The following is a 15,171-nucleotide window of genomic DNA, read 5'->3' on the forward strand; positions in this document are numbered from 1 at the left end:
ATATAAGACAGAGCAAGAGTAAAGATTCTATAAAATAAAAACAAGTTGTAAGAAAAAGAAGTCATAGGGTTACTATTACTTTTTAAAATTCTTGTTGCTTTTAAAACTTATATAGTGAAATGATGACCATGATCAAGCACACTAACCTACTCATTTCCTTCCATAGTTACTTTCCGTGTATGTGCATTAAAAACACCTACATTCTACTCTGAGCAAATTTTCAGCATACAATACAGTATTAGTAACTATAATCCTTATGCCCTGCACTATATCTCTGTATTTATTCATAAGTACAAGTTAGTTTCCTTTTCTACTTCTCCCCCTGCCCCCACTTCACTGTCCCTGGTAACCACCTTTCCATTCTCTGTTTCTATGTATGCTTCTAGGGACCATGTGGTACTTTTCTGTTTCTGGCTTATTTCCCTTACACAAGGTCCTTCAGATTCTTCCGTGTTGTGGCAAAAGGCAGTAACTTCTATTACCTTTAAGAGACTAGAAGTCACAGCACTGATTACTTTTAGGAAGGAAGGAGCTTTACTTTGTGTAATAAAGGGCTGATATGACAGATTTTGGCAAAGAAGAAGCATCGCAGGGGCTAAGGCTGAGTCTTCTACTCATCTCGCCCACTGATATTTACAATGTGCCATGCCTGGGTAGCCAGGAATGCATCTAGCGGCCAAGGATGCAGCAGCGGGATTATCTCTGTGCTGATGCAGTTCATATCCTAGCGGGGAGATAGTTATATTCTCATGATTATGAAGCCATTTGCAAACATAGCAATTCGAACAGCTGAAACTATTCAGACCTTTTTCAAACTAGGCATCTAAGAAAATCTTTAAGTTTATAATGACCATGGCCCAAAAAACTAAGAAATTCAAAAAGTTATTGATTGTGTGTATATGGTACATATGTGTGCATATGTATAAATATATCTCAGAAGCAGAAAAAAGATTGTGTGGTCTGCCACTTCCTCACCCTGGGCCCTTAGGAATTTCTAATCATTTAACTCTTTTCTAGTGTGCCTGAACTCAGCCTCAGATGTCTCAATGTGCTGCAGGCAGCCCTTGTGATGAAACCAAATTGGTGCCCTAGATGAGAACCACTGGCACATTGCCACCTTAAATTGAGATGGAGAGAAAGATTTAAAGAAAACACTAAGCTTCTCAGTTTACTTGGTGATTTCGGTATAGGAAAAACAAATTTAAAAGCATCTCTTTTGATCTGTGGGGAAGAAAAATAGATGCTACAACGTGTCGAGCAATAGAAGTATTACAAGAATGGCAATAATAAAAATAGCAATAATTTTAACTTTCATTGAGGATTTCTCTACGCTCCTATGTTGTCTTTCATTTGTGTCGCAATAAACACGAGCAAATACTAATAACTAGAATTAATCCTGTTCACAAATAAACAAAATTAGAGTGATCTTGCCACAACCAGGAAGTGTGGGAGGGGTTTGTGGCTAGTGATCTTCCAACCTCTATGCTGCAGAAGACGCTGGCATCTTATGCCCTAGAAATAATTTCATACTACCTGATCTTACTAATATGAGAAAATATATTACCGTATTTAATGTACTATTTTATGTTGGAGTTTTTATAGATTCACTTGTGGTATTCCTCAATCCTCCTGAGCCCCGTTTTCTTCTCAATTTATGTTCTACCTTGAACATAGGTTCAGGATCCTCACCCCTAATGTTGAGATGGGATTACCGTGTTAAGAATGCATTCTTCAGACCCTCAAAGCCTGTCAGCCTGTTTTAGCAGGATCTAGGAAAGAGGTGCTGTCTCATCTTAGACTCACCAAGGTATCAGAATTAAAGACATTCCGTTTAATGTTATTTCAACTAGGCCTGTTTGGATTAATATTCACCAACTAATCCTTATTGCACACATAATTTAGTTTATCACTCAATATTTAAAATGGCCAGAAAACCCCAAATTTCACGTTCCTTTACTGCTATACTACTTTGTGGATTTGAAAAGCTTGTGAGCTGTTTGCTTGCAATTGATTTATAGAATGTAATCAAATCCAGAACTTCAAAAAAGATTGAAAGGGACCGAGTTTCTGCACCTGCAAGGCTTTCAGTCAGAAGCTAAATCCTGCTATTTAAAGACACTCCTTCTCCATATGCCCTTATAGCCACTGTTATTCCTTCTCTGTCCTTCCTAGAAAGGTATTTGTTAACTTGTTGAATAAAAACGCCCCATTGTTCGGTTCTAGGATCTACACAGTATATTAGGTTAAGAAAAATTCCTAGCCTATAGCCTATAACTTATAAATCAACTGAATAGCTAAGCAGCCTAAATGCTTATTTCATTCAACACCAGCACTACTTTTAGAATCTACTATGTGAAAGGAACTCTGCTATGTATACGATTGGAGTGCATAAGCAAATTCTAGGAAACACTATTCAAAATCCTCAGCAGAGTTGGAAGCATCATCGTTTTAAACCATTTTATCTTCTGTGTTAACATTTTCCTTAGTTGATTGGGTTAAAATCTACTGGTCATTTACACTAATTGGCAGGTGTAACAAAGTTTACACTAATGCATCCTAATATAGTTAGATTCTAAATGTCAAATTATGTTAAATAAAGATTATATGTTTGCCTATATGTGTTCAGGCAGGAAAACAAATTACCAATGTGATTTCTTATTCAGTTTAGATGTATTACTTACAGAATAATTGAGAAGGTAGTTTATATCAGATTATTTTGCTTTTCCTAAAGTAGAAATAACATAATCATCCAACAATCATTTGCCTTTCCTCATGGTTTCTTCCCAGTCTTAGAAAATCTTTTCCACACTTTTGAGATGACAAATTATTAAACTCTCAATGTCTATCTGAAGTCTCTTCAAATCTGATCATCCTAACAGCACCTCTTACTCAAACTGCCTTCGCTACTATTTTCTGTGCCACCAATGACAGGAAATCTTCAAGCGCCTTGTGTTGTCTTGTTGCATACAGATATTTCATGTCTTTCCACAGTGATTTAAATTTGAGGGCAAAGGTTGGAAAAAAAAAAGTGAGTGTTTTACATATTATTAAGTACTTAATAAATACTTGATCAATTCATTTAAAATGAGTATCTATATGGATACCCACAGTTTAGTTTTATGAATTCTAGGTATCATTAACTCCAAAGACTTATACCCTTGATTCACTTGGTGAAGTCCACATACTAATTTGGAAGCTTAAAAGGAAACTGAATCTTTAAAACTTTCCATTGCACCTTCAAAATATTTATCTCCCATATATTTGATAATACAATTTTTAATTTGAGGAAATGGAATAAAATACTTTAAAGTTGAGAATTTCCTTCAAACCAAAGACACCTTCTATCAGTTACCCAACTTGCTCAGTAGTAAGTTCTGTCCACACCGTCTCCTTGCAGTCCCCATTCAAGCTATTCTGAGACGGCAGGGCTGTCTGTTGACCGAGGACCACAAAACTGTTTCTTTATTCTTATATTGTTTTCCTCCACTTTATAAGAATCATCTTGCTTATGTTTTATGTGCCTTTAATTTTGGTTCAATTAAGTGAACTTCAGGTGGTTTACAACCTGCCTGTGTTGATACCCAAGTCCCTCTCTCTGTCCCTGTTTCTATATCTTCTGCATTCTTCATGCATATTGTCTCTCTTTTCCATTCATCAGAATCTACCCTCAGTAATACTTGCACCTGTGAGTAAATGTGCACATTAATGTGAATTGAATATTAATATACAGGAATTGTCACGTGCTATAGCAGCAATGGGAAATCAATTTCCTATTAATGAAAGAATGGCTCAATTATTGATCTCTTTTTATTAAATTCTATCAGAAAAGAATGACTCAATTATGGTTCGGCAATATCATGGTAAACTGTGCACTTGCTGAAAATAATATGGTTGGTATGCATATACATATATATAAAGAGGTACTTCAAACATGGCAATGTGAACTTATGAATCAAATAATACAAATGGATGGCAAAATTAAGAAAAATAAAGTGGTGTTGATAGAAATAATATGATTGGTAATAGCAAGATAAATATAGCTTTAAGAGTTAGAGGTGGGCTGTTTATATATTATGAAAATATCTAGAATGACACATAATGGATGCTTGACTTTTTAATTTGGGGAGGGTTTTTGGTCAAGACAGTAATGAAAACTTTAATTTTTACTTTATATAACATGTATTACATATCCTTTTTAACAATAGACCCCTACTACTTTTACTTTTTAATATAATAAGAGACCAATACCAAGAAACAATTTTTTTTTTTTTTTTTTTGAGATGAGTCTCACCCTGTCGCCCAGGCTAGAGTGCAGTGGAGCAATCTAGCCTCACTGCAACCTCCACCTCTGCCTCCCAGGTTCAAACGATTCTCCTGCCTCAGCCTCCCGAGTAGTTGGGATTACAGGCGTGCCCCACCACCCCCAGGCTAGTTTTTTGTATTTTTAGTAGAGAGGGGGTTTCACCACATTAGTCAAACTGGTCTCGATCTCCTGACCTCACGATCTGCCAGCCTCAGCCTCCTGAAGTACTGGGATTACAGTCGTGAGCCACCGTGCCCTGCAGAAACGTTAATGTTCTTGAAAGACCTACAGGAATCTTTCGAAATCTCCAGCAGCCTCCTAATTCTTCTCAACTCTACTTTTCAACCACCAGCACTCAATTTAAATATATAACGATTCTTATGAATCTTTAAAAACGTGTAGTGACATTTAAACAGAATAATGTTTTTACCATTTTTTCTCACAACTTATATGCTGTATTTTCATTGTATCCTTAAGGAAGCTTTGGTTCAATGCTTCTCAGTAACTAAGGTGTCAAATTGAGAAAAGTAAACAAGACTCTCGATACATTTCTATACTAGGGATGCCCAGATACAAACATAAGAAAGAAGCGGCCAGGCGAGGTGGCTCGGGCTGGTAATCCCAGCAGTTTGGGAGGCCGAGGCGGGCAGATCACGAGGTCAAGAGATCGAGACCATCCTGGCCAACATGGTGAAACCCTGTCTACTAAAAATATAAAAAGTAGCTGGGCATGGTGGCACACGCGCCTGTGGTCCCAGCTACTCAGGAGGCTGAGGCAGGAGAATCGCTTGAACCCGGGAGGCAGAGGTTGCAGTGAGCAGAGAGTGAGCTGAGATCGGGCCACTGCACTCCAGCCTGTCACAGCGTGAGACTCCATCTCAAAAAAAAGAAAGAAAGAAAGAAAGAAGCAATGTTTATCTTGGTGTCTTCCTTTTCCAGTCGGCTTCCTCCAGTACCTGCTTTTCAGCGCAGTAATAAGTGGAGGTCTCCATCGCCTAGGAGGGCAGAGTGCTTTGACTTTGTTTCTTATTTCTGTTTTTCCTCAGTTACCATTCAATCGAAAAGCAAAATATGTAGACTTTTATTCTATTTTATTAATGCATCAAACAAAAACAGACATAATCTGATTGGAATTCTAGTCAAAGAAAAACAAAAAGTGGATTACTCTAATGACAATTCACCTAAGACGCATTTTGGAAACTCAAGCTGTTTCTGGAGAAGCTCTGTAGAGCTTGTCTACAGCCTTCTATTTGCCAATTAAAAAATAAATTCTGCTGGCAATAAACTTTCTTCTAAAGGAGGAAAACAAACCAGGAAATGCAAAGGTATTTAAAATGTGAAATACACTTGGAAATACAGTTTAATAAAGACGCTAATAAAAATCCAAATGCTACAGCCCTACTTGAAACAAAATTGGTGCATAATCCGGATGCCTGTTCCCAAAGGTTTTCATTAAAAACTATACCTTTGCTTAGTTCTTAAAAGTCATCATTTTCACTGAATACTCTCAATTCTCCCAAATGGATCGACTGCCCTATGAACTCAGACTGTTTGTTTTCCAATCACTTCTTCCACCACATATGAGAAACAAATTTTTTAAAAGACAAGAAAACTTGTATAGAAGTTTTGTGTATGTCCAGCATTTCCTGCTCATTTTTATGATCACTGTTTTTATCAGAATTCAGTGATGTCATTTATTCAGTAATCCACCCATTTCCACTTGTCTTTTTACAGCATCTTTCATTGCTCTAGGACATACTAATGCCTCACCAGACTTTTGCAATTCCTAACAAGAGGTCTTTCTGTTCTTGTTTTCACATACATCTTCGTGGTAGAACTTCAAACTTACCGCTCCCCATTGCAAAATCACCCCTGCTTCTCATGCCCCAGCCCACCATCACCTGTGCCACACATTACCACACTCCACGTTTCATGTACTGGAAGCACCACTTCCACGTACTGCTATCTCCATATCTTGCTTTCATTCTTTACCTCATTGGAATATCTTCTGCCAGCTTCACAGTTTAAACCTATTCATCCTCCATCACCCACTCAAAAGCAACTCAGAAGGACTTCCAATTCCAGGGAAATTCTCTCTCCCTTCTTCTTCTCATCACTTCTTCTGAACTTGTCTAATTAAAATGTTAAATATCCTGTCTTGATTACCATTATTTATCTACATACTTTATTTTCCTTAACATATAATTTTTCCCAAGTGCAGGATTCGTGCCTGCTGTATTTTCAGATTCCTGGCCATGCCAAGAAGTGCTCAAAAGTTATTGCTCAACTTAAGAAATTAAAAAAGGATTCCGTAAATAAACACCTTTAATGTTATGATGGTGCATTTGAAAAGGATGATGTTTTAAGAATCCATAATACTTTGCCTATGTGGCATCATTCTAATTTGCAAATTGTGAGATTGAAATAGAATTATCCGACTTTCCCGAGATTATATGGAAATGGAGCTAATATTTGAGTTGTTTTGAAAACAGTTTGTACTGAATCCCTTAAAGCATAAAGTCTGTAATGCATTAATCTGTTAGTGATCCTAAACACATCTCACTCATGTTGCAGTGGCCTCAGATTTCTGAGTCAGGCCGATGTTATTTTATCCTTCTCTATGATAGGAGAGACTTCCTCTTTTATTGCTAAGAATTCAAAACCTTTCATCCACTTATGCTTTTAAAAATATGATTTGGGTCCTGTGCAAATACAGCACACACAAAATGTCCTTCCTAAACTATTCCCCATTATAAATTTAATCATTAAGTCATTAAAACCATCGTGTTCTTTCTTAAGTTAAATTCTCTTTCTCTGTCCCTCCATGGCCCTCTCTCTCCTCTTTTGCCCTTCCTGTCCTTCTCCCTTTTAGAGTTGCCCATTTAAATTAAAATATGCATGACAAGAGTAATACCTTAGTAAGGATTCAACTCAGTGACTCTTATTGAACAAACAATGCTGTAACAGATTCTGTGAACAAAGAGATAAACAAAACACAATTTCTGTCCTCATGGGTTATAGGATGTGAAAAGTGTTACAATCAGCCAGCAGAGAAGCATGCTGGGACAGACATTCATTCTGCCACCCAGGATGTGACAGGGCTTCAAAGAGGCATTGATAAAGGAACAGGGCCTTCCATTGCTCTTTTCTAGGTGGGCAGCCTACGGGAAAGGGGATTTACGATAGTGGAAAGGAGCGGTAAAACTGCTGTGGTTAAACGCGAATCACACGCTCCCAGATCAGCCTGTGGTAAGTATCCCTTCAATAATTAATCTTCAATTTCACATTATTCTGGTGCACCAGCTGATCTTGCTGGAGGGCAGTGTACATATAGAGGAGAATGGCAGGAGAGGAGATGTGATAAATGGTAAGAAGGAAGCAGTAGGCATCATGACAAATCCGGACCAGGAAGAGAGGAGAGGCTGTCGGGGAACGTAAGGGAGAAGGGGCAGGCAAGACTGGCTCCAGTGACAGTGATTTTATTTTCCATCACAAAGGTAGCCAATGACAGCAAATGAAATATGGGAAAAGTTTTGTATGGCAATGCTTTGGAACCCCTTAGAAATCTCAGACTTAGTAATGTCAGTTTCTTTATTTGCAATATTTCAAAAACTCTTAGAAGTATTGAAACTTGAATCCCATAGGATATGCCAGTTTTTTTTTTTTTACCAGATTTCAACTATATGTGGTTAGACATGTGTATCATTATACACTATTCAATCTTTAAAATAGAGAGATGAATAACTCCTTTTTAATCCATCTGCTAGAACAGGAAATGTACCTCAACAGAAAGTTCTTGGAGTGGAGGATAAAAGATCTTCAATGTCATAAAAGTTGTAGACCATTGATTTAGAGTGTACAGCGAAAAAGATGGAAACCAGGGAAAATGGGAAAGAATAAAAATAAAAAAGCCAGGGAAATATAAGGCTGACTGAGGGAAACCGTGTCTTATAATGACTATTTTTTGGACAAAAAGAAAATGACATTTTCTTCAATGCACACGGTGTCCCAAGGCTCTTAGGGCACACTAAGGTTTATTTTGCCAGTTCTATGAACTTGAGCAAGGTCTTTAGGCTCAAAACCTCAGTTCTAGGTTGGCTAAGTGAGCACATCAGGCCACCTACCTCTGGGGGAATCACAAAACGAGATGACAATTGAAAAGAACCCGGGATCGTGATGCAGGCATAATAGAATCTCAGCAAATGTTGGGCCAGAGACTCCAAAGCAGTTGCTAGACAGCCTCCTACCAGAAATGCTGCAGAAAATCTCCATCCACCTATCCTGCAGCAAGTGGGACGGAATGAGCTAAGAGTAAAGGAAATCTACCTGTTAGAGCAGAATAAAATCCTCCATGGACCTCAACAATCAAAAATAATGAGCCTCTAAAGTGCTTTGCTTGGAAAGGGGGAAGGCTATCGGTCTTTCATTTTCATGGACTTTAAACAGAGAGGAATCAGAAAGCAGCAGCTTTGTAAAGGTGCCTCAATCCCAGCTCTTGCCTGCAGGTTTAGCTCCAGCAGCTCTACATATATTGACAACTGTTTTTAAAAAATGAGTTTGCAGCCTGGTGCAAAAGGAATATGGTATGAATAATATTACAGCCAGGGACCTATGGAGAGCAGTGCGCTTTCGACGGTTTCGTTATTTCACTTCTACCAAAGCATCTCTATTTTCAGGCTGACAGCTCCATTTCCACGGTCTCTGGCTATGAGTGCAGAGCACTTGAAATTGCTGTGGATCGACACCTTGCTCACAAGGAAGGCAAAGGCGTGCAGGGGCCCTCACCAGGAGAAGGGTGAGGAAGGGGGATAGATTTGCCCAGAACCCTTTGCTCCTTGCTTACTTTTAAAAACCAAACTTAATTCCCTCCTCCCAAATTGTCTTAAAATGTTTACATTTTGAAATTCATAAGCACTGAATTTGAAGACGTCAACAAGCGCTACGTTCCCATCTCGCCTGGCCACCTGTTGTAGCTGTCTCCCTGTCACGGCCTCACTCGGGAACTGCTTCTCTTTCCTCACAGTTTGAGCCGGAGATGGGCTTGTCAGGAATGGAAATAGAGCTTCCTGCGATGCATGAAAGTAGATGCTGGACTGCACGGATCTCACAGCTTTGCAGAGAGCAATGGCATTCTCTTTCCAACTGCATAAATTAGAACTGCTGCACTAAGTCTGCAAAATTGAGCTCTTGTATTCCAGGACAGCCCAGAGAGCAAATTTCTTAAATCACTTAAAGATTCCATAGAATTTAAGGAAGGCCTCTCTGCCTTTTCCGAGAAGTGCAGATGACACAGGGATTATGGTATACATCGCCTTTTGTCTCCTTGGTGGGGAAAACACACTGCCCCAATGCTGCCCAAGACGATCTACAAAATCAGTGTGCGTGTGTTCCCACTTCTCCAAAAACAAACAAAAACAGACTAAAAATAACTTTCATCCTAGACAGAAGAGAAAATGTCCAGGGTCTCAGTTGTAGAAAAACAAAAAGGCAGTGTGCTGCTCTAAAGGGACATGTTTAGCAAGCAGGCCAAGTGTCCTTCCAGAGCCTTCTGCAGAGCAGGTGCTCAGCACAGCCAGTCATGTCTGCAAGTCAGTGTCACCTGTGCCATGGACATCTGCACAAAGTAATAACAAGAGCTACATTCATGAAACCTTCCTATATTATTTAAAAACTCGGCATGCATTAAGTCAGAGAACCCTTAACCCCTTTCCCATTTGCCTTAAGAAATGAGCCCTGGCAGTGAGCTGCACTGTTTTTTTTTTTTTTCCTAAATGGGAAATAGGATAAAACAGTCTGTTGAGTGAAATAGTCATATTATCCTCATTTTACTTTACCGAGAGATTACATAAGAGCCCAGGGTCTCAGGACCCATAAGTGCAGAAGGAATCTGGCTTGTGGGCCCAGACTCTTCACTTCCAAACTGCATCAATAACATGGATAAAGTCAGGAGTGACAGATGAACTGTGACAAGGAAATGCAGTCTGTGGACTTGATGTCTGTGCTCTCAACAACTGGACCATCATCTCTCTTGATCTTTTAATGCTCAGCATTCAGCACAGTGGCCAGTCAATGGTGGGTGTTGAACGAGAGCGTGTTGCGTGAATCAGTGGGAAGAGGGCCCTTGGTGATAGCACTGTTGATGAAGAGCCAGAATCAGTGAAACATGTGAAAGGCTCCCAGCAGACTCTTCACAATCCTAGGACAATGTTGGACGAGCACAGAGAATCTTGGCCTACTGGTAGATTGATTTAAACACTCCCAAGATAATTCAACCAACTCAATGTCAGCTGACTTAACACTGCGATCCCAAAGTACATATCTAATTAGCAATTGACCTAAAATATTTACACACACACACAATGAGAAGAATACTTCTGCGAGTACTCTGTATGCCCAATAAACATTAAGGAATGTTAAGCTTATCTATATATATCTATGTATCTATCATCTCTCTACCTATCATCTATGATCTATCATCTATATGTCTATCTATCTACCTAATATCTATTACCTATCTGTATCAACATGCCTACCTGTCTATCATTTATGATCTGCCTGGCTTTCTATCTGTGTATCTTTCTGGGGACAGGGAGTGGCAGGTACATTTATTAACATGTGCTGAATCTCCATTGTGCCCTGTGCAGCACATGTTACTACTACTCTATATTAATACTGTCAAAAACAGCGAGATATTTAGAAAAACAACTTCATATATCTGAAAATTAGAATATTGGCATTTGGAATTTGGGGCTGGATGATCTCAAGAAGGTTTACTTGCTTTGGAGCATGTTCTATAAATATATGTCAAATGATTAAAGATTATTGTCAATTAGTGAATCTCTTTTCAGGGAGGTATTTTAGTTCTTTTAATTTATTATGGCACAAAATAATGTTTAAATCTTAGATACAGGCTGTTATAAACTGTAAGCCAAAATAACATACTTAAGATGTGTCCAATGGTTAATTACAAATTAATGCTTCTAAAAATAAGAAATTAGCCACTAAAGCTCAACTCTGTTACTAAAGAGTCGGCTAAAAATGGAAAGAACATGATTATCGAATTGTTGGGAAGTGAATACAAATTAGATGACAATTGTTCATGTCCTTCTACTTCCTCTCACATGTAACAAGGGCAGTATCCTTGACCTCTACTTCCCAGAAACGGTAAGGGGATTAATTAGCACCTGTGAAGGTTTTGTACTATCTTGGCTCAGAGAAAAGTAATGGTGCCTTATTCTTCAAGTATTGTTTCATTTGAATCACAAATAAGGAAATTAATTTTTTTAACTAAAAGTATAACTTCTAATACTGACTGAATTGCAGGAGGATTAAAAAACAACTCTACTGGGTTTTCCACACTCTATCAAAGTAAGACTTCTTCTGTCTTAACTATTACTCTGGAGAATGTTAGATGCAACATGGTTTCCTTTTCCTACAAAGGGAAAACATACTGAAGCATAAAAGAATTTCAGAAGGATCTGTAATACAAAGTCACATTGAACATTGAGCACTAATATTATTCTTTAGAGAATTGATCTTTAGAGAATTGGTCTAGGCTAAGGCACTGTGACCCCTGGGGATTTGTTTTCAAGTAAGGGCAACGGTTCTCAAACTTGAACAAGCAGTGGGGTCACCTGCAGGGTCTATCACAAACCGAGTTCCTGATTCAGTAAATCCAGGGAGGGAACTGACGATTTGAATTTCTAACAAGCTCCAGGTGATACTGCTCTCTGACGATCAGAATTTGAGAAAGACTAAATTAGGGAATTCAGTGGTTTCCAAACTGGAGTCCATTTTATTTACCCAGAGAATTTTTTCTTTAAATGCAGATTCCTGAGTCTAGCCTGAGTTTACGGAATCAAAATTTCCAGAGTGCAAGACTTAATCATTTGCACTAGTTTTAAGCTCACCAGGTAACCCTGTGTATTAGACCATTTTCATGCTGCTATAAGGAACTGCCCGCAACTGAGTAATTTATAAAGAAAAGAGGTTTCATTGACTCACAGTTCAGCATGGCTGGGGAGGCCACAGGAAGCGTAGTCACGGCAGAAGAGGAAGCAAGACACCTTCTTCGCAAGGCACAGGAAATGGAAGCGCCCAGTGAAGGGGGAAGAGCCCCTTATACAATCATCAGATCTCGCGAGAACTCACTCACTATCGACTTGCCAGGAAACCTCCTCCATGATTCAGTTACTTCCACCTGGTCTCTCTCTTGACCTGTGGGAATTAGGAGGATTGCAATTCAAGATGAGATATTGGGTGGAGGCACAGCCAAACATACCACCTTGATGCACAGGCTCAAAAACAAGTGAGTCAAATCATGCTATTTAGAGCTATTGAACCCTGTAGCCAAGGGCTGAATCAACTCTTACTTTGGTTTATGCCTTCAGAATCTCAGCCTTACTTGTCTGTGGTCACTTCCTGCTTTGATATGCTTGCTAGTGATGTTGCCATTTGGGGTGCTGTAATTTCCTAGAATACTGCAATATTCAGTCTCACAGAAAAGACCTTTCATTTGTTCTGTGAGGCACCCAAGGCACAAAAGAGGCAGAGTAGCACAGGATCTGTTTAAAACGCAGACCCTGAAATTAGGCTACCTGGGTTGAACCTGGCTGCCACTTATCAACTATGCTAACCTTGGGGAAAGCTTGTAAACTCTCTAAGTCCTGCAGTTTTCTCGTCTGTGAGATGTGGGTAATAGTGCCTTCCTAAGAAGACTTGTACAAGGATTAAATTGGTTAAAATCTACAAAGTGCCTAGAGGACAGCCTGGGTCTATTTTGTGTTATGGACTTTCTTTTTTTTTTTCTAATGTATGATTGGAGGCTATTGGGTAAGAGATTTTAGCTCTGCTAAAACCTTTCAAACAGCATTTTGTTAAAGTAGACTATATTGTCTCAAAGCGTGTTGAAAAATAGCTGGCATTCAAATATAGAGCGGGAAATCTATGAATCAGGGTATTGTGGATGCTGTACATGATTGACGAGAAAACAACAGGACATTTCAAATAACCCAGAAAGACAGATCCCCAGGGAAGTGCCTGAGGATCATTTCCAAATCCTTGGCTAACCCGGGGCTCTCTCTGCCTTGGACTGCTGGATGTCTCTCGCTGCTCAGGCGATGTGATTGCACACGAGATCCTGATGAGTCCTCTGTAAACAAAATCCAAAGAAGACAACTGGCTCAACACATCAAGAATTGGTTGCTCCACACATTGTCTGATTTTACGACTGTAGAGAGGAAAATACTTCCATGAAACTTAATTGCTGCTTATAAGTTTCATTTGCTTGTGCCTTCTATGTGCTTTTTAAAACACGAACAATAGGCTAGGCACGGGGGCTCACGCCTGTAATCCCAGCACTTTGGGAGGCTGAGGCAGGTGGATCATGAGGTCAGGAGATCAAGAACATCCTGGCCAATATGGTGAAACATGGTGTCTACTAAAATACAAAACATTAGCCGGGCGTGGTGGCACGCACCTGTAGTCCCAGACCTGGGAGACCGAGGCAGAGGAATTGCTTGAACCCGGGAGGCAAAGATGGCAGTGAGCCGAGATCATGCCATTGCACTCCAGCCTGGCAAACAGAGCAAGACTCTGTCTCAAAAAACAAAAACAAAAAAACTAATAAGAAACACAATATCAGTAATTATGATTTTTAAATAAAAATCTTATCTCTCAGTAAGCCTTTATCCCCATGGATACATTTATCAAGTTCTTTCAGAATCTGAGAGTATTGAACTTTGTGTGTGCCAGCAAGGTCCAGAAAAGCGTGAAAAGGCCTTTCATTTGTTCTCTCTGTGGGGTACCCAAAGCACAAAAGAGGCAGAGTAGCACAGGATCTGTTTAAAAGTACAGACCCTGGAATTAGGCTACCTGGGTTGAATCTGGTAGCCTAATGTGGGTTATCATATGTGTACACATATGATAAAATGTTTTATATATGTGTATCCTATATAAAGCATTTTAAATAAGTTCATATATGTATATGTATACATATACATATATACATACAGACCCATATACATATACACATATGCATATACATACACACGTTTGCACATCCATATATGTGTATATATATACACGCACATACACACATATGATACACATATAATATATATGTGTATGATATATACATATAAAACATTTTAAACAAATTCAGTACCTCAGTTTGAAACACAAAATCATATTAGCTAGCATAGCTTTATATGTGTGTGTGTGTATAAATACGTGCCTCAAACTGAAGTACTAAATTGTTAAAATGATTCCTAACCTAATCATCAAAAATGAAGTTATTGGCCCGGTGTGGTGGCTCATGCCTGTAATCCCACCACAGTACTTTGGGAGGCCAAGGCAGGCAGATCTCAAGGTCAGGAGTTCGAGAACAGCCTGACCAACACAGTGAAACCCCATCTCTACCAAAAGTACAAAAATTAGCCGGGCATGATGGCGCACGCCTGTAGTCCCAGCTACTCGGGAGACTGAGGCAGGAGAATCACTTGAACCTGGGAGACGGAGGTCACAGTGAGGTGAGATCGTGCCACTGCACTCCAGCTTGGGCAACACAGCGAGACTTCATCTCAAAAAAAAAAAAGTTATTTCAGAAATGATGAATATCAAAAAAGCCATAAACTACACTCCAACCTACTGAAAAAATTCCTCCCTAATTCTATGTCTATCATATGTGGATCTTGTATCTCAAAGCTGTTTCTTAAACTAAAGAATAAATATAGGCCGAGATGGGTGGATCGCGAGGTCAGGAGATCGAGACCATCCTGGCTAACACGGCGAAACCCCGTCTCTACTAAAAAATAGAAAAAACTAGCCGGGTGAGTTGGCAGGCGCCTGTAGTCCCAGCTACTCGGGAG

Source organism: Trachypithecus francoisi, unplaced genomic scaffold (assembly GCF_009764315.1).
Source record: "Trachypithecus francoisi isolate TF-2019V2 unplaced genomic scaffold, Tfra_2.0 Contig01558, whole genome shotgun sequence".
Lineage (NCBI taxonomy): Eukaryota > Metazoa > Chordata > Mammalia > Primates > Cercopithecidae > Trachypithecus > Trachypithecus francoisi.